Source organism: Chiloscyllium punctatum, chromosome 35 (genome assembly GCF_047496795.1).
Source record: "Chiloscyllium punctatum isolate Juve2018m chromosome 35, sChiPun1.3, whole genome shotgun sequence".
NCBI classification, from domain to species: Eukaryota; Metazoa; Chordata; class Chondrichthyes; order Orectolobiformes; family Hemiscylliidae; genus Chiloscyllium; species Chiloscyllium punctatum.
Genome location: NC_092773.1, coordinates 23,517,088 through 23,540,871, shown reverse-complemented (window position 1 = coordinate 23,540,871; position 23,784 = coordinate 23,517,088). Strand labels below are relative to the sequence as shown.

Genomic DNA, 23,784 nt, shown 5'->3' with positions numbered 1-23,784 from the left:
TGTCTCTCTCTCCCCTCCCGTCGCTGTCTCTCTCTCCCCTCCCGTCGCTGTCTCTCTCTCCCCTCCCGTCGCTGTCTCTCTCTCCCCTCCCGTCGCTGTCTCTCTCTCCCCTCCCGTCGCTGTCTCTCTCTCCCCTCCCGTCGCTGTCTCTCTCTCCCCTCCCGTGGCTGTCTCTCTCTCCCCTCCCGTCGCTGTCTCTCTCTCCCCTCCCGTGGCTGTCTCTCTCTCCCCTCCCGTGGCTGTCTCTCTCTCCCCTCCCGTGGCTGTCTCTCTCTCCCCTCCCGTCGCTGTGTGTCTCTCTCCCCTCCCGTCGCTGTCTCTCTCTCCCCTCCCGTGGCTGTCTCTCCTCCTCCACCACTTTCTTTCCCCCCATCGCGCCCTCCTCCATCCCCACTCCCACATCACCTGGTTCCCTCCCATTGCCTCCCTATCACCCTCTGGAGTACAGGAGTTGAGAGGTCATGTTGCAACTGGTTAGGCCACTGTTGGAATATAGGGTGCAATTCTGGTCTCCTTCCTATCGGGAGGGTGTTGTGAAACTTGAAAGGGTTCAGCAAAGATTTACAAGGATGTTGTCAGGGTTGGAGGGTTTGAGCTATAGGGAGGGCCTGAATAGGCCAGGACTGTTTTCCCTGGAGCGTCAGAGGCTGAGGGGCATGAGGGGCATGGATAGGGTAAATAGACAAGGTCTTTTCCCCTGGGGTGGGGGAGTCCAGAACTAGACGGGCATAAGTTTAGGGTGAGAGGGGAAAGATATAAAAGAGACCTAAGGGGCAACTTTTTCACCCAGAGGGTGGTACGTGTGTGGAATGAGCTGCCAGAGGATGTGGTGGAGGCTGGTACAATTGCAACATTTAAGAGGCATTTGGATGGGTATATGAATAGGAAGGGTTTGGAGGGATATGGGCCGGGTGCTGGCAGGTGGGATTAGATTGGGTTGGGATATCTGGGTCAGCATGGATGGGTTGGACTGAAGGGTCTGTTTCTGTGCTGTACATGTCTCTGACTTGATGATACCCAGCTCTCTCTCTCTCTCTCTGTCTCTGCACTGAAACAGTTTGAAGTTTCTGTCCGTTTGGAATGATAAGTTGTCTGTCTACTCATCTGCCCAAGCCGGAAGATCTCAAGTGACAGCTTCTCTTGGTAGCTCACGTCTGTAAAGGGTTCCTCTCTTTGTTCTCCTGGCTCATCCAGAACAAAGAAAGCTAAAGGGAACAGTGCCCAGGAGGTTGCTACCAAACACTGCTCACATATAGTGGGCGCGCAGTTGCTGTGAGCAGGTCATCTTGCCCTTGTAAGGAAGTCAATTCAAATCAGCTGGATATTGTTGACGTTTTCCAAGTTAGTCATAACTTTAAGTCAAACTCCTTCCCCGTAAAATGATAGCTTGACATAGAACACAGAACATTACAACAAAGTACAGGCCCTTCGGCCCTCGATGTTGCACTGCCCTGTCATACAATTCTGAAGCCCATCCCTCCTACACTATTCCATGTACGTCCATATGCCTGTCCAATGATGACTTAAATGCACTTAAACTTGGCGAATCTACTACCATTGCAGGCAAAGTATTCCATACTCTTACTACTCTCTGAGTAAAGACATGATCATGTCCTACACACATCTGGATAACATGTCCAATAATGATGATGTGACAGAACCACAGGCTTGGTTCCTTGGCAGATTCTTTTAAAATCTGATTCATAATCCTTTTGTGAGCAGGGAACAATTTCTTCCGATCTGCACTGTCCAGCCCGCTCAAGATTTTGAGAGTCTCCGTCAGGTCTCCCTCTCAGCTGCCTTCTGTCCAAGGAGAACAGTCCCGATATCTTTGATCTGTACTCGTCACTGAAGCACCTCACCCCTGGGGCCGTGCTCGTAAACCGTTTCTGCACTTCTGAATTTGAATTAGAATCCCTACAGCATGGAAGCAGCCCCTTTGGCCCAACCAGTCCACACTGACCCTCCGAAGAGTATCCCATCCAGACCCATCCCCCCTACTGACTCATGCACCTAACCCTACACATCCCTGAACGGTACAGACAATTTAACACCGCCTAATCTTTGCATGTTTGGATTGTGGGAGGAAACCCGTGCAGACGCAGGGTGAACATGCAAACTCCACAACTGTTGCCCGAGGCAGGAATGCGAACTTGGGTGCCTGGAGCTGTGAGGCAGCAGTGCTAACCACTGAGCCACCGTGCACTCTTTCAAATATATTCACATCTTTCCTATGGTACACAGCATTCCTGTTGAGGTTTAACCAGTGCCTTATCTAACTTCAAATCACCTTGTACTCTACACCCCGATTAGTAAAACCGAGAACTTAGTATATATATTGTGACATTCTGAGTATTTTAACCCCTTGATGCGGCTGCCTGATACTCAATTGTCATTTCAGCTTCCTTCCATCTTGTCAGTGCACCTCCAAAGTCTATTCAAGTGAGTCCAGGATTCCCACCCTGTTTGCTTTACTTTTTCCTGTCTCCTCTTGTTAAATACGATAATAAGCAACCCTGACCTTGGTGTATGTGTAACCAAGACAGCTGCAGGATTAGTTTAAGGAGTGTCTGCATGTTTTACATAAAGAAACACTTAGTACAACTATTTTACCTTGTACCTGTAACACTCTACGTTGTAAGGAGTGACTAAGGTGAAGAGAGGAATGAATGGAATCATACCGAAACAGAGAATGGACAGGATTGGGTTGTTTTTTTTGGATTGGCGACATTTTGAGTGTTTTGCCACATGGAACGCTGCATTATTTACAATCTATCACAAAAGACTTGGCTGAAAGGACTAAACTGGTTGACGACACAAAGATACTTCAGCAAGGAAGATGTGAAGAGGGCAGAACAATGAGGTGAGTGAGCAAAGATCTGACAAACACAGGCTATATTTTGGGAAAAGGTGGAACTGTTCCTTCTGGCATAAAGAAGGAAGAAGCTGCAGTTTATCGGGATGGTGAGAAGTCGCAGAGCTCCGAGATGCAGAGGGATCCGGATATCCTTGTGCACAAATCACACAAGTTCAGTCCACAGGGACAGCAAGTGTGGGAGAATAGAAATGTGCGGGGGTGGGGGGGGGGGGGGGGGAGCAGGTGTTAATTCTTGTAGCATGTAGCATACTTAAGGATAAGACTTTAATGAATATAGAGGGTCTTTTAAAGAAAATAGTTTTAAACTAGGAAATAACTTTAAAGGGTTGTAGTTAACCACAAAAAGAAGCAGCAAGAGCATTTCACAATAAAGCTTATAGTATGATAAGAGAAACTGGATAAAAGAACAAGGAACTATTGTGCACAAGACCCGGGTAGGGAAAGGTCTTAAAGGATATATCCGGGCGACCGGGGGCAGCGGTATTTGCTGCAGGACGGGGCGCACCAAAATGACCAGGTAATTCTGTGCACAGACCAAGGTAAGAAAAGAGAGCTTTCAGTATTGCTTTGGTGGTCGGGCCGTGCAAAAGTACAGGGAATTGGCAATATATAAAATTAAGCATGTGTCCATGGAAAACAGCTCGTGTCAGAAGGGCTAGTAGCTGAAGGGCTACTGAGGGTGTACTTCGTAACTAACTTATGGCCAGACGTCCAGAAAAATATTCAAAAGCTAGAGGCGTTGTTGTTGCAGGAAGCTCAAAGTGTCTGTGAGTGTGAGAGAGAGAAAGAAAGAGCTGTACAGCAAGTAGAAAGTTTAACCCTTTGTGATTCGGTTTGAATGCACATTTGTTTGTTGGTGATTGAATGTTTGCGCTTTGTTCCCTGGAGCTTGAGATCCGGCACTGTTTTGAATCTGATTTCTACTATGGAAATTTTAACATGATTTCTTTTAAGGTTAAGGATTTTACAGATTATGAAATAAAATGTTAAACCCTGTTCTTTTTACAGGTCATGACTGCCTTACTATCAGTTTCTAACTAATCTCTTTTATCCTTACATAAAAGTGATTTATGGAAAACAGTTGAAGTAAAAAAAAAGCATATAATTGGTCAGATTAATCAGACGAGTGCGGTGTCTAGTCAGGGCCCTGAAGGGGGTGTGGAAGAAGGTGACACCGGACCTGGTTAAGATTAATTAAATTAGCAACAATGGGAAGCACGGGGAGTTGCCTGGGTTAACAATCGATCTGTAAATAACGTTAAAGGGGAATATATCCTGCCCGACAGTTCTTTGGGGAGAATGTTGGGTAATTTATAGGAATGGGAAAAGAAGCAACCAGTTGGGGAAGAAGGGGCCCCAGCAGATCAGAAATTCCCAAGTGCTGACCTTCATTGGGAAAACAATGACAGAGAAGATAGGGAGTCAGTGCGGGATCTACGAGAAATGGTAATATTAGGGATTAAAGAGGCAGTACCAAGATCACAGATTGTAGGCTGCAGTGGGACATTGACAGGATGCAGAGATGGGCTGAGAGGTGGCAGATGGAGTTCAAACTGGATAAATGCGAGGTGATGCATTTTGGAAGGTCGAATTTGAAAGCTGGATACAGGATTAAGGATAGGATTCTTGGCAGTGTGGAGGAACAGAGGGATCTTGGTGTGCAGGTACATAGATCCCTTAACATGGCCACCCAAGTGGACAGGGTTGTTAAGAAAGCATATGGTTTTTTGGCTTTCATTAACAGGGGGATTGAGTTTAAGAGTCGTGAGATCTTGTTGCAGCTCTATAAAACTTTGGTTAGACCGCACTTGGAATACTGCATCCAGTTCTGGTCGGCCTATTATAGGAAAGATGTGGATGCTTTGGAGAGGGTTCAGAGAAGGTTTACCAGGATGCTGCCTGGACTGGAGGGCTTATCTTATGAAGAGAGGTTGACTGAGCTTAGACTTTTTTCATTGGAGAAAAGGAGGAGGAGAGGGGACCTAATTGAGGTATACAAGATAATGAGAGGCATAGATAGAGTCGATAGCCAGAGACTATTTCCCAGGGCAGAAATGACTAACACGAGGGTTCATAGCTTTAAGCTGGTTGGAGGAAAGTATAGAGGGGATGTCAAAGACGGGTTCTTTACACAGAGAGTTGTGAGAGCATGGAATGCTTTGCCCGCAGCAGTTGTGGAAGCAAGGTCATTGGGGATAATTAAGAGACTACTGGACATGCATATGGTCACAGAAATTTGAGGGTACATACATGAGGATCAGTGGTCGGCACAACATCGTGGGCTGAAGGGCCTGTTCTGTGCTGTACTGTTCTATGTTCTATGTTCTATCACAAAACTTTGTTAAGGCCTTTGAAGTACGACAAGAAAAGGATGAAACCCCTTCTGCATTTCTTAAAAGGCTCAAGGAGGCCACAAGGAAGTATTCGGGAATGGATCCCGATAATCCGATAGCACAGGGACTCTTAAAGGTCCAGTTTGTGACTAAATCATGGCCGGACATACAAAAGAAGTTACAGAAATTGGATGGATGGAGTGAAAGACAGATGGAAGAACTGTTACATGAGGTACAGAAAGTGTATGTGAAAAGGGAAGACGAGAAGCAGAAACAAGAAGCCAAAATGATGGTGGCGGCATTAGAAGAAATAACAAAAAGGGAGAATGGGATCAGGGGATAACAGGAAGGATAGGGGAGGACACGAAAGACAAGGGTCAGATACCCGGGAAAGGAGACAACAGGCAGCGTGTTACCATTGCGGGAAAGTGGGGCATTTTAAACGGGAATGCCCGGAATTAGCACGAGAAAGGGAAGCCGTTTCCCCAATGACCTTAGATGAAGATTAGGGGAGTCAGGGGTTCCTTCCTCCTGAGACCCATCGGGAACACTTGATATATTTAAAGGTGGGACCTAAAGAGGAGGAGGCAGTATTTTTGGTGGACACGGGAGCAGCACGGTCATCCCTAAGTTTTAGACCTACCGGCGTTAAATTGACTAAGGAGTATCTTAAGGTTTCTGGAGTAAAAGGCGAAGAATTCTTGGTGCCTATTTTTGAACCAACCCTAATTAGAAGAAATGATGAGGAAGTGATAGGGCAATTACTATATATTCCTGACATTGGAAGGAATCTATTAGGTAGGGATTTGATTATATTGCTGGGCTTAAAAATTGGGGTGGAGGATAGTGCAGTAACTGTAACGATGGCTGAGACAACCCAAGGAAGATGGATCCTTCCAGATGGAAGGGAGTTATTAAGTAAACCAGTTATGAGAAACATCCTAACCACCTTGCATCAAGGCAGTCATTGGGGCTCCCAAGCTATGTGTGACAATGTTAAGGAAGTACGGATACAAAGGGATATATACATTAGCCAAGCAGGTATGTGCAGGATGCCCGACTTGCCAAAAGGTTAATAAGAAAGTAATGGGGGTGGGGGGGGGGTGGGGGGGTGGGGGGGGGAGGCAAGAGGTGGAAGAAACCCTGGGGTAAGACCTTTTAAAAAATAAATACAGGTAGATTACACAGAATTACCCCAGTCCTAATGGAACGCCTAACTGGGTGGGTGGAGGCATTTCCAATGTCCTCAGCTACCTCGAAGGGAGTAGTGAAAACTCTTTTAGAACATATAATTCCTCAATATGGAGTGGTGGAAAGTAGATTCAGACCAAGGTAGCCATTTTACCTCTAAGATCTTACAAGGAGTAATGGCGGGATTAGAGATCTCTTGGGAATTCCACACTCCTTGGCACCCGACTTCCTCTGGATGGGTGGAACGAATGAATCAAACCTGAAAAAAGCAATTGTCTAAGCTTGTCCTAGAGACTTGATTACCATGGACAAAATGTTTACCTATCGCGTTGTTACGCATTAGGACTGCGCCTGGGCGTGATATAGGCCTCTCTCCTTATGAGATGATGTTTGGATTACTTTTCTTGGGTGGAAGAGGGGAATTACCAACTGTAGAGTTCAATGATATGTTTTTAAAGAACTATATTGTCGCGCTCGGCTCTTCTGTGTCTGTCCTTCGGAAGAAGGGTCTGTTGACCCAGACACCTGCACTTGAGTTCGCAGTACATCGGATACGACCGGGTGATTGGGTCCTGATAAAGACTTGCAAAGATACCAAACTGCACCCAAGCTGGGAGGGACCATTCCTAACCCTCCTGATACTGAAACAGCTGTTCTGAACTGCTGAAAAAGGGTGGAGTCATCACACACATGTTAAGGACCCCGTGGACGCTCCTTCCCCTTCGGCAGAGTGGCAAGCTCATCCTACAGACAACCTTCTGAAAATCAAGCTGAGCAAAAAGAATGGACTAAGATAAGAGACTATTAGGTATTGGTTTAAAAAACTGTATCCCAAAACAATTGTAAGTGTTGCATGGACTCATTCCTCCCTGGTATTTAAAGGGTTAGGGAATAGACAGATAGGGTTGCGAGCTGAAATGAGTGGTCAGCTTTACATTGTCATGATAAAATTGGCGCTAGCTGCCAAAGGGGGGGGGTGGGAAAAATCATTTTACCGCTTTATGTCAGAATTATGCTAAACTAAAGGGGCATACCGACTGTTGGGTATGTGCGGAGATCGCACATCATGGGGAATCCGGAATTCCTCTCACCACTTACCAAAGAGAAGTGTACGACGTACAACAATTTGACTCGGGCTCAAATGAGACAACTTGGAGATTTGAAAGGGGTCATTATAACTTTGCAGGACGGTTCCTCAACCAGCCCCGAAAACTCTAGGTGCTATCGATGGCCTTAGAGTTTCCCCACCGAAAGGAGCAGTAAATACCACTTGTTTCTGTAATCAGAATAACGCCGCACCCTTCCGATTAGGAAAATCATCTTGTGTCCACACCAGCCAAGCCACTGCCATGACCATTCCCCAAGTATTGAATGGGACATATTGGGTGGGTGGCTTAAAGGCCTACCCATTTATCCCCGGCGAGAAATCTGTTTGGAGTGGCAGATGTAACGGGAATGGGTGCTGGGACCATCCAGTTCAGACACTACCTCAAAACCAGAAAGGTTGGAGTGGCTGCTGCTACCTCGCCTATATAATTCCCCAATTGAGGCTGTTAAAGAGAGCCCCAAAAATACCTCGGAATAAACAGGGAGGAAGGCGAGTAACCCGGGAAGTAACCGAAGGAGATCACCTCCTCTGGACTTTTTGATACCTATGTATGGGACCGCTCAAGCAGGAGTAGAAATACAAAAGTTGACGGCTTCCCTGGTAGAGTTGGCCAATAATACTGCCGATGCATTGGCCAAAACCCAATCCCAAGTCGCAGCCATAACGACCGAAATGATTGCCACTAGGCTAACGACCCTTCAGAACACGATGGCTCTGGATTATATTCTAGCAGAGAAGGGTGGAGAGGAATGTTGTACGTACATACCTGAGGTCTCCTCTAACATTACTGATATCTCCAAACATGTGCGAGACAAAATCGCCAAGATAAGAGAGGCCGGTAATCAGTACCGGAACGAAAAAGGATGGGAATGGGGGAATTGGGGATTTACTGGTTGGGGAAGGTGGTTAGTCAATCTAGCTATCTATGGACTATTGATATTAGTGGGTCTGGTGGTAGGGTTAAATGTCCTAAAATGGGTAATGAGCCAACTGATGACATCCCTTGGGGAAGGAATCCAAATACATCATCAGATGCTTTTACAATCAGCAGGGGATACGCAACAAAGAGAAAGTCAAAGAATGTTTCTAGAGTTCGAGGGACGAGCAACACAAATGGAAAATGTTAGATTGTGAACCTCATCACCAAAAGGCGTAAAAGACATAAGAAAATGAATTAAAGGAGACTTAATGAGTGCAAAAACAACAGTTAGAGGAAAAAGAAAAAGGGGAATTGTGGGAGATTAGAAATGTTTTTGTGGGGGGGGGTGTTAATTCTTGTAGCATACTTAACGCTAAGACTTTAATGAATATAGAGGGTCTTTTAAAGAAAATAGTTTTAAGCTAGGAAATAACTTTAAAGGGTTATAGCTGACCACAAAAAGGAGCAGCAGGGGCATTTCACAAGAAAGCTTATAGTATGATAAGAGCAATTGTAACAAACAAGGAACAAAGAATGTAGACAAGGACAGCAGGATGGCCAGATAAGAAAATAACTAACAAGTGAGGTAATCAGCTTATGATAGGATGGGAAAAGGGAGGCGAGATTCCGCAACTTATAAATTAAATAAGAAAGCTAACAGGCTGTGTTTTCTGCTTGATTGCAGAGGCGTCCAGTTCTCGCAAGACTGTAATAAATTGTTCTTGTTTCCAAGGCTTTGTCTCAGGCTGATTGATTTGTGAGTGAGTTCTGTTTCTCGCAGCAAGTAACATGGGTGGCACAGTGGTGAGCACTGCTGCCTCACAGCGCCAGAGACCCGGGTTCAATTCCTGCCTCAGGCACCTGTCTGTGTGGAGTTTGCACATTCTCCCCGTGTCTGCGTGGGTTTCCTCCGGGTGCTCCGGTTTCCTCCCACAGTCCAAAGATGTGCAGGTCAGGGTAAATTGGCCATGCTAAATTGCCCATAGTGTTAGGTAAGGGGTAAATGTAGGGGTACGGATGCGTTGCGCTTCGGCGGGGCGGTGTGGACCTGTTGGGCCAAAGGGCCTGTTTCCACACTGTAAGTAATCTAATCAGGCAAGCTTGTGAAGTGGGAAATGGCACAGGGCAGGGTGACACGAGACACACAGACACGCAAGATGGCTGCTGAGCCGTCAGTTGGCTACTTGACACACAAGATGGCCGCCGGACCACAATATGGAGGGAGAGAGACAGCAGAGCAAACACAGATACTGTCTGGGGCCACCAGAATGCCAGCACAATGCACTCACAACAATGATCACACCATTTTATTTTCAATCACAGTTCCCGACATTACCAAATATATTTGCGTCTGGCTTGGTCACCTTGCTTCGATATCTTCTCAACTCATCTGTGCTATCAGTCCTTCTAATCCTGGCCGAGCATTGAATTCAGCTTCATTGTGCTCCTTGATGCACGGCTGTACACCTTCTTGGCTGATTGGTTTGAAGAACTTCCACAACAATTGGGGCAAGAACTGAACTCAAACCAGTAATCTGTACAATTCTCTCATGAATAACACCTTCCACATTCACCTTAGTTCCTTGTTCCTGCAGCACAGAGATCTCAGTGGATTCTGTGGACATTGCATAGCTTTCCTCCACTTTGATTTTCAGTCGATTGCCGAGCCCGGTGTATATACTGACTTGTAGTGTTCTACAAGTGTCGTATTTGGATATTTAAGACACCCTATTCTGTGTCAGGGCCAGGCTTGAGCTGCTTCATCTGTCGCTTCTCTTTTTTTTTCCGTGGCACTCCTTTTGCCAGTAAGTATTTATACCTCCTGATCCCATGGGTGGGCATTGACCACACCTTTGAAAGAAATGCTACAGCCTCGATCTAGAGCGCCAATCGCCAGGGCTGCAGTAGTCATCCTCGTCAGCAAGAGCGATGAGCGCCCATTACTACAGCAATGGACTTCTGCGCAGACATTGAAACTGACAATGTCTGCGCTGACACTGACAACGACCGCGCTGAAATTAACAAAGGCTGCGCTGGAACTGACGATGACAGCTTCGAAACTATTAACGATTCTGCAACGTTTACCATAAACGAACCATGTTACAGAGACCTCCTCACTGACCGATTATTGACAAAATATATAGAAGTATCTTGAGGTGCACGCCAGGTCGAGCAAAGACTCACAGCTGACCACTGAGCTCTTTCTCTCCCTGGAGCTCCAACATTGCCTTGTGCAATAAACGCTGTCATTTAACCCCGACTCGGACTCGGACTCTGGCGACTTTCCCCCCCGCAACACTCAGAATTCCTGCTTTATCACGCGAGGAGTTGAAGGTCGAAATAAGTGCAGAGTGGCTGGTATCCCGTCACCACCAGGTCACCCTTTGTCAACTTCTGACCATCCAGCTCAGAGTCCGCCCTGAGCTGAGGAGAGCGTAATCTCCTGGTCATATTGCCCAGCCAGGGCTTTCTTGATTGCCCCAGTTAACAACTTCAATCAAAGATCTGCCAGTCAACATGGTCCAATCACTACAAATGTAAAAATACAGAGATTACGGTACAGGTGTACATCTCAAATATACGTAGATCAGGGAGGATGTCAAATGCATTGGAAGAGAACATTAACCGGACTAATACCTTTTTTAGATTAGATTAGATACAGTGTGGAAACAGGCCCTTCGGCCCAACAAGTCCACACCGGCCCGCCGAAGCGCAACCCACCCATACCCCTACATTCACCCCTTACTTAACACTATGGGTAATTTAGCATGGCCAATCCACCCTGACCTGCACATTTTTAGACGTGGGAGGAAACCGGAGCACCCGGAGGAAACCCACGCAGACACGGGGGAGAATGTGCAAACTCCACACAGTCAGTCGCCTGAGGCGGGAATTGAACCCGGGTCTCTGTGAGGCAGCAGTGCTAACCACTGTGCCACCGTGCCGCCCATCTGGAATGGACGGGTTGTCCTTTGAGGAAAGGTTAGTCAGGCTAGGCTTGATTTGATTGAAACATTCATGACTGAGTGGATGTGGAAAGGAGAGATGGAGTTCAATGTGGATAAGTGGGAGGTATTGCATTTTGGTACAACAAATGGGGGGGGGGGGGTGTGACATATATAATTAATGGGACTGCCTTGGAGTAGTGTTGTTGAACAGTGGGATTCGGGTACATCATTCTTCGCATCCCATATAGACAGGATGGTTCAAAGAAAAACCCATGGCTTGCCTTCATCACTCAGTCCTGTTGAGTACAGGAGTCGGACGTTATGTTGGGGTTGTACAGGACACTGGTGAGGCCACGTCTGGAAAACTGTGTCCAATTCCCATCTCCCCGTTATAGGAAGAATATCATTAAGCTGGAGAGGGTCCAGGAAAGACCTACCAGGATGTCACTGGATTTGCAAGCTTTGAGTTACGAAGGAAGTCTGGGACTTTTTTCGTTGGAGCGTAGGAAGTGAGGGGGTGACCTTCTTGAGGTTTATAAAGTCAATAGACAATAGGTGCAGGAGTAGGCCATTCTGCCCTTTGAGCCTGCACTACCATTCAATATGATCATGGCTGATCATCCTCAATCAGTATCCTGTTCCTGCCTTATCTCCATAACCCTTGATTCCATTATCCTTGAGAGCTCTATCCAACTCTTTCTTAAATGAATCCAGAGACTGGGCCTCCACTGCCCTCTGGGGCAGAGCATTCCACACAGCCACCACTCTCTGGGTGAAGATGTTTCTCCTCATCTCTGTCCTAAATGGTCTACCCCGTATTTTTAAGTTGTGTCCTCTGGTTTGGGACTCACCCATCAGCGGAAACATGTTTCCTGCCTCCAGAGTGTCCAATCCTTTAATAATCTTATATGTCTCAATCAGATCCCCTCTCAGTCTTCTAAACTCAAGGGTATACAAACCCAGTCGCTCCAGTCTTTCAGTGTAAGGTAATCCCGCCATTCCAGGAATTGACCTCGTGAACCTACGCTGCATTCCCTCAATAGCCAGAATGTCTTTCCTCAAATTTGGAGACCAGAACTGCACACAGTACTCCAGGTGTGGTCTCACCAGGGCCCTGTACAGCTGTACGACCCTCTTTGCTTCTATACTCAATCCCTCTTGTTATGAAGGCCAGCATGCTATTAGCCTTCTTCACTACCTGCTGTACCTGCATGCTTACCTTCATTGACTGGTGTACAAGAACACCCAGATCTCTCTGTACTGCCCCTTTACCTAAATTGATTCCATTTAGGTAGTAATCTGCCTTCTTGTTCTTGCCACCAAAGTGGATAACCATCCATTTATCCACATTAAACTGCATCTGCCCACTCACCTAACTTGTCCAGGTCACCCTGTAATCTCCTAACCTCCTCATCACATTTCACCCTACCACCCAGCTTAGTATCATCAGCAAATTTGCTACTGTTATTACTAATACCATCTTCTATATCATTAACATATATTGTAAAAAGCTGGGGTCCCAGTACTGATCCCTGTGGTACCCCACTGGTCACTGCCTGCCATTCCGAAAGGGAGCTGTTTATCACTACTCTTTGTTTCCTGTCAGCCAACCAACTTTCAATCCAAGTTAGTACTTTGCCCCCAATACCATGCGCCCTAATTTTGCTCACTAACCTCCTGTGTGGGACGTTATCAAAAGCTTTCTGAAAGTCCAGGTACACTACATCTACTGGATCTCCCTCGTCCATCTTCAGAGTCACATCCTCAAGTCATGAGGGGCATCGATGAGGTGTCTTTTTCCGAGGGTGAGGGCTTTCAAGACGAGGGGGTGTATTTTTAAGGTGAGAGGAGAGACATTTTAAAAAGGCACGAGGGGCAAATTAGTTTACGCAGAGTGGCTTGTGTGTGGAATGAGCTTCCCGAGGAAGTGGTGGACGTGGGTACAGTGACAACATTTAAAAGGCCTTTTGAGTAAGTATGTGAATAAGAAACACTTGGAGGGTCATTGGCCAATCGCTGGCAGGTCGGATCAGTTTAGTTTGGGGATTATGACAAGTTGGTTGGTCGGTTTCCATGGTTTTTGACTCTGCGTTGGCGACACAGGTGACTTGATCGAATCATATAACTCCCTGAAGGTTTTTGACGGGATGAGTGAATATTCTCCTTTGTGGGATGAAATAGGAAGAGCAGGTACCTGTCTAAAACCCGGGACACCCATTTGAAAGCGGGGTTAGGGTATCTAAAAATTCTTTTTGAGGGTCATGAATCCTCAGAGCTTTGACATGGTGGGAGCTGGTAAAAACAAATGACTGCAGATGCTGGAAACCAGATTCTGGATGAGTGGTGCTGGAAGAGCACAGCAATTCAGGCAGCATCCAAGTAGCTTCGAAATCGACGTTTCGGGCAAAAGCCCTTCATCAGGAATAAAGGCAGTGAGCCTGAAGGGTGGAGAGATAAGCTAGAAGAGGGTGGGGGTGGGGAGAGAGTAGCATAGAGTACAATGGGTGAGTGGGGGAGGGGATGAAGGTGATAGGTCAGGGAGGAGAGCGTGGAGTGGATAGGTGGAAAAGGAGATTGGCAGGTAGGACAAGTCCGGACAAGTCATGGGGACAGTTACTGAGCTGGAAGTTTGGAACTAGGGTGAGGTGGGGGAAGGGGAAATGAGGAAACTGGTGAAGTCCACATTGATGCCCTGGGGTTGAAGTGTTCCGAGGCGGAAGATGAGGCGTTCTTCCTCCAGGCGTCTGGGTCCTGGAACTGGGTCCTGGAGGTGAATAAACTCTTCATTAACAAGGTGAGACGAAAAGTGGGTGTGAACAGGCTTGAGAGTTCAAGGGGTTTGCTGCAGCTCTGATTGCTTATGTTATAAGCCAGCACCAATTGTACGAGGGGGTGTTCAATGCTCCCCTATTGTCCGCAGTGGGGTATTACATTAGACCCGACCCAATAGCTGCTCGGTTGGACCCAGGTCTCGGGTTGGAGTTAGTTTTCCTCTTTCTCTTGTCTCTGAACCTTATTACTGTTCGACTCCCAGAATGAGCTGGTTGACATGTCCGAATCTGAGTTCCCTCCCCTCTCCATTTGGTGACCTTACCGCAACCGAGACGCTGTTCAGAAAGCCTGTCACTAGGCAGTTCCTCACTGCAACCCGAAAGCACCCAGTACCAGGATGGCTCCCGAAACCATGCAATCTACTGGCGAATCTACTGGCGCACCGCACGCTGCCCTCGAAGCGGCTGCGGGGGGGGGAAACGAGACTGTCACACACCTCCTTCTGGAATGTGCCTACGCAGAAGAAGTCTGGAGAGGAACGCAGTGGTGCTTGTCGAGGTTCGTCCCGAGCAGAGCCGTGACGCGGGACTCCGTGCTCTACGGCCTGTTCCCCAGGACTCACACCGAGACATCAACTTGTGCCTGGAGGATCATCAACTCGGTGAAGGACGCTCTCTGGGCGGTCCGAAACCTGTTGATCTTCCAGCTGAAGAAGTTGATCCCCAACTGAGTGTTGCAGACTGGCACATTCCAAGGTCCAAGACTACGTGTTGAGGGACACGCTGAAGCTTGGGGCAGCTGCCGCCAAGGCGCGGTGGGGAAAGACCACCGTGTAAGATCGACCTGCCTAAAGAAGAACAGGGGGCCCACGCAGTAAGTTGGCTCCACTGACTCCTCAGCTAAATATGGTAAACATATAGGCCTGTATATACGAATGATTAATTCCGATCTCTGTATGTAAAGAAATGCAATGTGTACGTATAGCATCACCAATTGTGTAGATATCAAAATAATTTTATGAATAAAGTAGATTTTTGAAATTAAATAAAACCTACTGCCAGCAGAGTCTTCAAACTCTCAGGTCACCAATCAGCCAGCACCAGGCAGTTCCAGCAGTGCTTCAGAAAGTTCAAACTTTCAGTTTCCTCTAAACTTTTCCATAAAATATAATACGTCCAGGTAACAACACCTGGCATTGACTGAGTTTGTTTTATAATTAGAATCATAGAAGCCCCAACTTTAGCCCAACAAGTCCACACCCAGCCAGACCCGTTCCCCTACCTTGTTACTCTGGCTAATGCACTTCACCCACACATCCCTGAGCACTATGGGTAATTTAGCAGGCCAATCCACCCTATCCTGCACGTCCCTGAGCACTATGGGTAATTTAACACGGCCAATCCACCCTAACCTGCACATAGCTGAGCACTATGGGTAATTTACCATGACCAATCCACCCTAACCTGCACATCCCTGGGCACTATGGGTAATTTAGCACGGCCAATCCACCCTAACCTGCACATCCCTGAGCACTATGGGTAATTTAGCATGACCAATGCAGGCTAACCTGCACGTCCCTGAGCACTATGAGTAATTTAACACAGCCAATCCACCCGAACCTGCACATCCCTGAGCATTATGGGTAATTTAACACGGCCAATTCACCCTAACCTGCACATCCCTGAACACTATGGGTAATTTAGCACGGCCAATCCACCCTAACCTACACATCCCTGAACACTATGGGTAATTTAGCATGACCAATCTACCCTAACCTGCACATCTCTGAGCACTATGGGTAATTTAGCATGGCCAATCCATCCTAACTTTCACATCCCTGAGCACTATGGGTAATTTAGCATGGCCAATCCATCCTAACTTTCACATCCCTGAGCACTATGGGTAATTTAGCATGGCCAATCCACCCTAACCTGCGCATCCCTGAACGCTATGGGTAATTTAGCACGGCCAATCCACCCTAACTTGCGCATCCCTGAACACTATGGGTAATTTAGCATGGCCAATTCACCGTAACCTGCACAGCCCTGAGCACTATGGGTAATATAAAATGGCCAATTCACCCTAACCTGCACATCCCTGAGCACTATGGCCAATTTAGCATGGCAAATCCACCCTAGCCTGCACATCCCTCAGCACTATGGGTAATTTAGCACGGCCAATCCACCCTAACCTGCACATCCCTGAACACTATGGGTAATTTAGCATGGCCAATTCACCGTAACCTGCACAGCCCTGAGCACTATGGGTAATATAAAATGGCCAATTCACCCTAACCTGCACATCCCTGAGCACTATGGGTAATTTAGCATGACCAATCCACCCTAACCTGCACATCCCTGAACACTATGGGTAATTTAGCACAGCCAATCCACCCTAACCTGCACATCCCTGAGCACTATGGGTAATTTAGCATGGCCAATCCACCCAACCTGCACATCCCTGAGCACAATGGGTAATTTAGCATGGCCAATCCACCCAAACCTGCACATCCCTGAGCACTATGGGTAATGTAGCACGGCCAATCCACCCTAACCTGCACATCCCTGAGCACTATGGGTAATTCAGTACGGCCATTCCACTCTAACCTGCACATCCCTGAGCACTATGGGTAATATAGCATGGCCAATCCACCCTAACCTGCACATCCCTGAGCACTGTGGGTAATTTAGCATGGCCAATCCACCCTAACCTGCACATCCCTGAGCACTATGGGTAATTTAGCATGGCCAATCCACCCTAACCTGCACAGCCCTGAACACTATGGGTAATTTAGCACAGCCAATCCACCCTAACCGGCACAACCCTGAGCACTATGGGTAATTTAGCATGGCCAATCCATCCTAACCTGCACATCCCTGAGCACTATGGGTAATGTAGCACGGCCAATCCACCCTAACCTGCACATCCCTGAGCACTATGGGTAATTTGGCACGGCCAATCCACCCTAACCTGCACATCCCTGAACACTATGGGTAATTTAGCACAGCCAATCCACCCTAACCTGCACATCCCTGAACACTATGGGTAATTTAGCATGGCCAATCCATCCTAACCTGCACATCCCTGAGCACTATGGGTAATGTAGCACGGCCAATCCATCCTAGCCTGCACATCCCTGAGCACTATGGGTAATTTAGCACAGCCAATCCACCCTAACCTGCACATGGCTGAGCGCTATGGGTAATTTACCATGGCCAATCCACCCTAACCTGCACATCCCTGAGCACTATGGGTAATTTAGCACGGCCAATCCACCCTAACCTGCACATCCCTGAGCACTATGGGTAATTTAACACAGCCAATCCACCCTAACCTGCACATCCCTGAGCACTATGGTTAATTTAACACGGCCAATTCACCCTAACCTGCACATCCCTGAACACTATGGCTAATTTAGCACGGCCAATCCACCCTAACCTGCACATCTCTGAGCACTATGGGTAATTTAGCATGGCCAATTCACCCTAACCTGCACATCCCTGAACACTATGGCTAATTTAGCATGTCAAATCCACCCTAGCCTGCACATCCCTCAGCACTATGGGAAATTTAGCACGGCCAATCCACCCTAACCTGCACATCCCTGAACACTATGGGTAATTTAACACGGCCAATTCACCCTAACCTGCACATCCCTGAACACTATGGCTAATTTAGCACGGCCAATCCACCTAACCTGCACATCTCTGAGCACTATGGGTAATTTAGCATGGCCAATCCACCCTAACCTGCACATCCCTGAACGCTATGGGTAATTTAGCACAGCCAATCCACCCTAACTTGCGCATCCCTAAGCACTATGGGTAATCTAGCCTGGCCAATCCACCCTAACCTGCACATCCCTGAACACTATGGCCAATTTAGCATGTCAAATCCACCCTAGCCTGCACATCCCTCAGCACTATGGGAAATTTAGCACGGCCAATCCACCCTAACCTGCACATCCCTGAACACTATGGGTAATTTAACACGGCCAATTCACCCTAACCTGCACATCCCTGAACACTATGGCTAATTTAGCACGGCCAATCCACCTAACCTGCACATCTCTGAGCACTATGGGTAATTTAGCATGGCCAATCCATCCTAACCTGCACATCCCTGAACACTATGGGTAATTTAGCACAGCCAATCCACCCGAACCTGCACATCCCTGAGCACTATGGGTAATGTAGCACGGCAAATCCACCCTAACCTGCACATCCCTGAGCACTATGGGTAATTTAGCATGGCGAATCCACCCTAACCTGCACATCCCTGAGCACTATGGGTAATTTAGCACGGCCAATCCACCCAACCTGCACATCCCTGAGCACTATGGGTAATTTAGCATGACCAATCCACCCTAACCTGCACATCCCTGAGCACTATGGGTAATGTAGCACGGCCAATCCACCCTAACCTGCACATCCCTGAGCACTATGGGTAATTCAGCACGGCCATTCCACTCTAACCTGCACATCCCTGAGCACTATGGGTAATATAGCATGGCCAATCCACCCTAACCTGCACATCCCTGAGCACTGTGGGTAAGTTAGCATGGCCAATCCACCCTAACCTGCACATCCCTGAGCACTATGGGTAATTTAGCATGGCCAATCCACCCTAACCTGCACATCCCTGAGCATTATGGGTAATTTAGTACGGCCAATCCACCCTAACCTGCACAGCCCTGAACACTATGGGTAATTTAGCACAGCCAATCCACCCTAACCTGCACATCCCTGAGCACTATGGGTAATTTAGCATGGCCAATCCATCCTAACCTGCACATCCCTGAGCACTATGGGTAATGTAGCACGGCCAATCCACCCTAACCTGCACATCCCTGAGCACTATGGGTAATTTAGCACGGCCAATCCACCCTAACCTGCACATCCCTGAACACTATGGGTATTTTAGCATGGCCAATTCACCGTAACCTGCACAGCCCTGAGCACTATGGGTAATATAAAATGGCCAATTCACCCTAACCTGCACATCCCTGAACACTATGGGTAATTTAGCACGGCCAATCCACCCTAACCTGCACATCCCTGAACACTATGGGTAATTTAGCACAGCCAATCCACCCTAACCTGCACATCCCTGAGCACTATGGGTAATTTAGCATGGCCAATCCATCCTAACCTGCACATCCCTGAGCACTATGGGTAATGTAGCATGGCCAATCCATCCTAACCTGCACATCCCTGAGCACTATGGGTAATTTAGCATGGCGAATCCACCCTAACCTGCACATCCCTGAGCACTATGGGTAATGTAGCACGGCCAATCCACCCTAACCTGCACATCCCTGAGCACTATGGGTAATTCAGCACGGCCATTCCATTCTAACCTGCACATCCCTGAGCACTATGGGTAATTTAGCATGGCCAATCCACCCTAACCTGCACATCCCTGAGCACTATGGGTAATTTAGCATGGCCAATCCACCCTAACCTGCACATCCCTGAGCACTAAGGGTAATTTAGCACGGCCAATCCACCCTAACCTGCACATCCAGCACGGCCAATTCACCCTAACCTGCACATCCCTGAGCACTATGGGTAATTTAGCACGGCCAATCCACCCTAACCTGCACATCCCTGAACACTATGGGTAATTTAGCACGGCCAATCCACCCTAACCTGCACATCCCTGAACACTATGGGTAATTTAGCACAGCCAATCCACCCTAACCTGCACATCCCTGAGCACTATGGGTAATTTAGCATGGCCAATCCATCCTAACCTGCACATCCCTGAGCACTATGGGTAATGTAGCATGGCCAATCCATCCTAACCTGCACATCCCTGAGCACTATGGGTAATTTAGCATGGCGAATCCACCCTAACCTGCACATCCCTGAGCACTATGGGTAATGTAGCACGGCCAATCCACCCTAACCTGCACATCCCTGAGCACTATGGGTAATTCAGCACGGCCATTCCATTCTAACCTGCACATCCCTGAGCACTATGGGTAATTTAGCATGGCCAATCCACCCTAACCTGCACATCCCTGAGCACTATGGGTAATTTAGCATGGCCAATCCACCCTAACCTGCACATCCCTGAGCACTAAGGGTAATTTAGCACGGCCAATCCACCCTAACCTGCACATCCCTGAGCACTATGGGTAATTTAGCACGGCCAATCCACCCTAACCTGCACATCCCTGAACACTATGGATAATTTAGCACAGCCAATCCACCCTAACCTGCACAGCCCTGAGCACTATGGGTAATATAAAATGGCCAATTCACCCTAACCTGCACATCCCTGAACACTATGGGTAATTTAGCACGGCCAATCCACCCTAACCTGCACATCCCTGAACACTATGGGTAATTTAGCACGGCCAATCCACCCTAACCTGCACATCCCTGAACACTATGGGTAATTCAGCACGGCCATTCCATTCTAACCTGCACATCCCTGAGCACTATGGGTAATTTAGCATGGCCAATCCACCCTAACCTGCACATCCCTGAGCACTATGGGTAATTTAGCATGGCCAATCCACCCTAACCTGCACATCCCTGAGCACTAAGGGTAATTTAGCACGGCCAATCCACCCTAACCTGCACATCCAGCACGGCCAATTCACCCTAACCTGCACATCCCTGAGCACTATGGGTAATTTAGCACGGCCAATCCACCCTAACCTGCACATCCCTGAACACTATGGATAATTTAGCACAGCCAATCCACCCTAACCTGCACATCCCTGAGCACTATGGATTATTTACCATGGCCAATCCACCCTAACCTGTACGTCCCTGAGCACTATGGGTAATTTAGCATGGCCAATCCACCCTAACCTGCACATCCCTGAACACTATGGGTAATTTAGCATGGCCAATCCACCCTAAGCTGCACATCCCTGAGCACTATGGGTAATTTAGCATGGCCAATCCACCCTAACCTGCACATCCCTGAGCACTAAGGGTAATTTAGCACGGCCTATCCACCCTAACCTGCACATCCAGCACGGCCAATTCACCCTAACCTGTACATCCCTGAGCACTATGGGTAATTTAGCACGGCCAATCCACCCTAACCTGCACATCCCTGAACACTATGGATAATTTAGCACAGCCAATCCACCCTAACCTGCACATCCCTGCTCAGGGATGTGCAGGTTAGGGTGGATTGGCCGTGCTAAATTACCCATAGTGCTCAGGGACGTGCAGGTTAGGGTGGATTGGCCATGCTAAGTTACCCATAGTGCTCAGGGATGTGTAAGTTAGGGGTGAATTAGCTTTGCTAAATTACCCATAATGTTAGATGTATTAGTCAGAGGGAGGTAGGTCTGGGTGGGATGCTCTTCAGAGGGGCGGTGTGGACTGGAGATTCCCCACTGTAGGGAATCTAATCGAATGCACAGGTCCCTGAAGGTAGCAGGACAGCTTAAGAGGGAAAGTATAGAGCACCCCTGCCTTTATAAGTCAAGTGCAGGTTACAAGAGCCTGGGAGGTTGCTGTTGGAGCTGTGTGTGTGTGTGGGGGGGGAAACATTGGTTTGACTCTGGTCTCCAGGGGAAGGGGCTGCAGGAGAGACTTGCCTGGGAACGGGGGCCATTTTGCGAGGGAGGGAGAGAGAGAGAGAGAGAATGAGACGAGCCCAGGCTGGTTTCTTCCGAGCAGAGTCGGTGGGGGGTTGGGGGGGTGTGGGGGAGGTTGTCGATAAAGATGAGGTCAGATTAGATCAAATTCCCTACCGTGTGGAAAGGTGGAATTGAAAACAAAAGGATGGATGACGTTTACCGGAGCCCAAAATAGGAATCGGGTTTTGTCTTCTGAATTTACTGTGAGTTTGAGGAACATTCCCCCTCAAATTAGTCACTCAAAAAAAATGCACCAAAAGCGAGATTTCAATTTAGCCCCAAGATAAAAAATGGCCGTGGCCAATTCTGGCATACACGTAATATTAGTAAGTGACCACCAGAGGACACTGTTGGCTGCTGATTTGGTCAAATGGACGTCAAATATTTCATATTTGGAGCAATTCCACTAGGTTTCTCTTCACAGTTAGCCGGCTGCCAACTCCTGAAGCAATACTGATGGATGGTGACGCAAATCGTTACGTTAAGATAGCAAGAGGTGGAGTCTGATTACTTCAGCCAGTAAAATGCCCTCACCAGGACGTTGCCTTGGGCTTGGAGCAGTTGAGCGACGAAGAGAGTCAAGATTGGAGTGGGGCTGCAGGTCAGGCAGCATCCGAGAGGAGCAGGAAAAATCCACGTTTCGGGCCAAATCTTCAGGGTGAAGACTCGGATTGTCGTCTGTGGAGCTGAGGGGGATTGCCGGGCGGAGGTGTATGGGATCACGGCGGCTTGGAGGCAGGGGTTGGGAGACAGTAGCCTCGGTTGACAGATCGCCAACAGGGAGACCCACTTCCAAAGGCAGGAGGTTGAGAGAGGTGCTGGGGGGGTGGGGGGGCGGGGGAGGTTTGAGAAAATAGGGTTTACGTTCAGAAGGTGGGTGGGGATCTGGGTCTGCTGGCCGGGGGGGAGAGGGGAGTTCATGTAGGATTCGCTGCTTGGATTCAAGGCTATGGGAAAGTGGGACTACTGCAAGTGGCTGTACAGATCCACCCCACCCTGGCGATGTTTTTCTCCAACCTCTACCATCGGGGGAGAAGCTACAGAAGCCTGAACACACACACACACACACACACACACACCAGCTGGTTTAGGAACAGTTTCTACCCGACTGTTGGTAGAACACTGAATGGGCTCACAAACCCTTAACATTCGCCTGGACCTGTGTTTTTGCTGCTGTTTACCTATTATTTACTCATCTATGCCCCTTAACTCTGTGATCTGCCTGTATTGTGTGCAAAACAAAGCTTTTCACTGTGTCTCGGGACACAGGACAATAAATTCAATCAAATTCACATGCTCAGTGGAACAGATTCGACGAGTCTGTAGTCACTGCTATAATCTAGGGCCCGTGTGACAACCAAGCAAGAGGGAGCCCCCATTGCTTTAAGAGTCATCCATTAAAAAATCAGATCCTCTGGTCTAACCAGCTCACGCTGAACATAATCCTAAACTAAGCTAGTCCCAGCTGCCCGCTCCTTACCTATGTCCTCTTCTGTTCTGTTCTGTTCCATATCCACCACAAATTCACCTGCACCTCCACACACATCATTTACTGCATCCGCTGCACCCGATGTGGCCTCCTCTATATTGGGGAGACAGGCCGCCTACTTGCGGAACGTTTCAGGGAACACCTCTGGGACACCCGGACCAACCAACCCAACCGCCCCATGGCCGAATACTTTAACTCCCCCTCCCACTCCACCAAAGACATGCAGGTCCTTGGACTCCTCCATCGCCAGACCCTGGCAACACGACGGTTGGAGGAAGAGCGCCTCATCTTCCGCCTAGGAACCCTCCAACCACAAGGGATGAACTCAGATTTCTCCAGTTTCCTCATTTCCCCTCCCCCCCCACCTTGTCTCAGTCCCAACCCTCGAACTCAGCACCACCTTCCGAACCTACAATCTTCATCCCGACCTCTCCGCCCCCACCCCACTCTGGCCTATCACCCTCACCTTAACCTCCCTCCACCTATCGCATTCCCAACGCCCCTCCCCCAAGTCCCTCCTCCCTACCTTTTATC

At 48.1% G+C, this 23,784-nt stretch overlaps 1 pseudogene; it reads right to left on the bottom strand.

The window, feature by feature from the left end:
- Nucleotides 1-9,810: 9,810 nt before the first annotated feature.
- Nucleotides 9,811-10,639, bottom strand: LOC140459844 (large ribosomal subunit protein mL48 pseudogene; annotated as a pseudogene).
- Between the last annotated feature and the right edge of the window lie 13,145 nt (nt 10,640-23,784).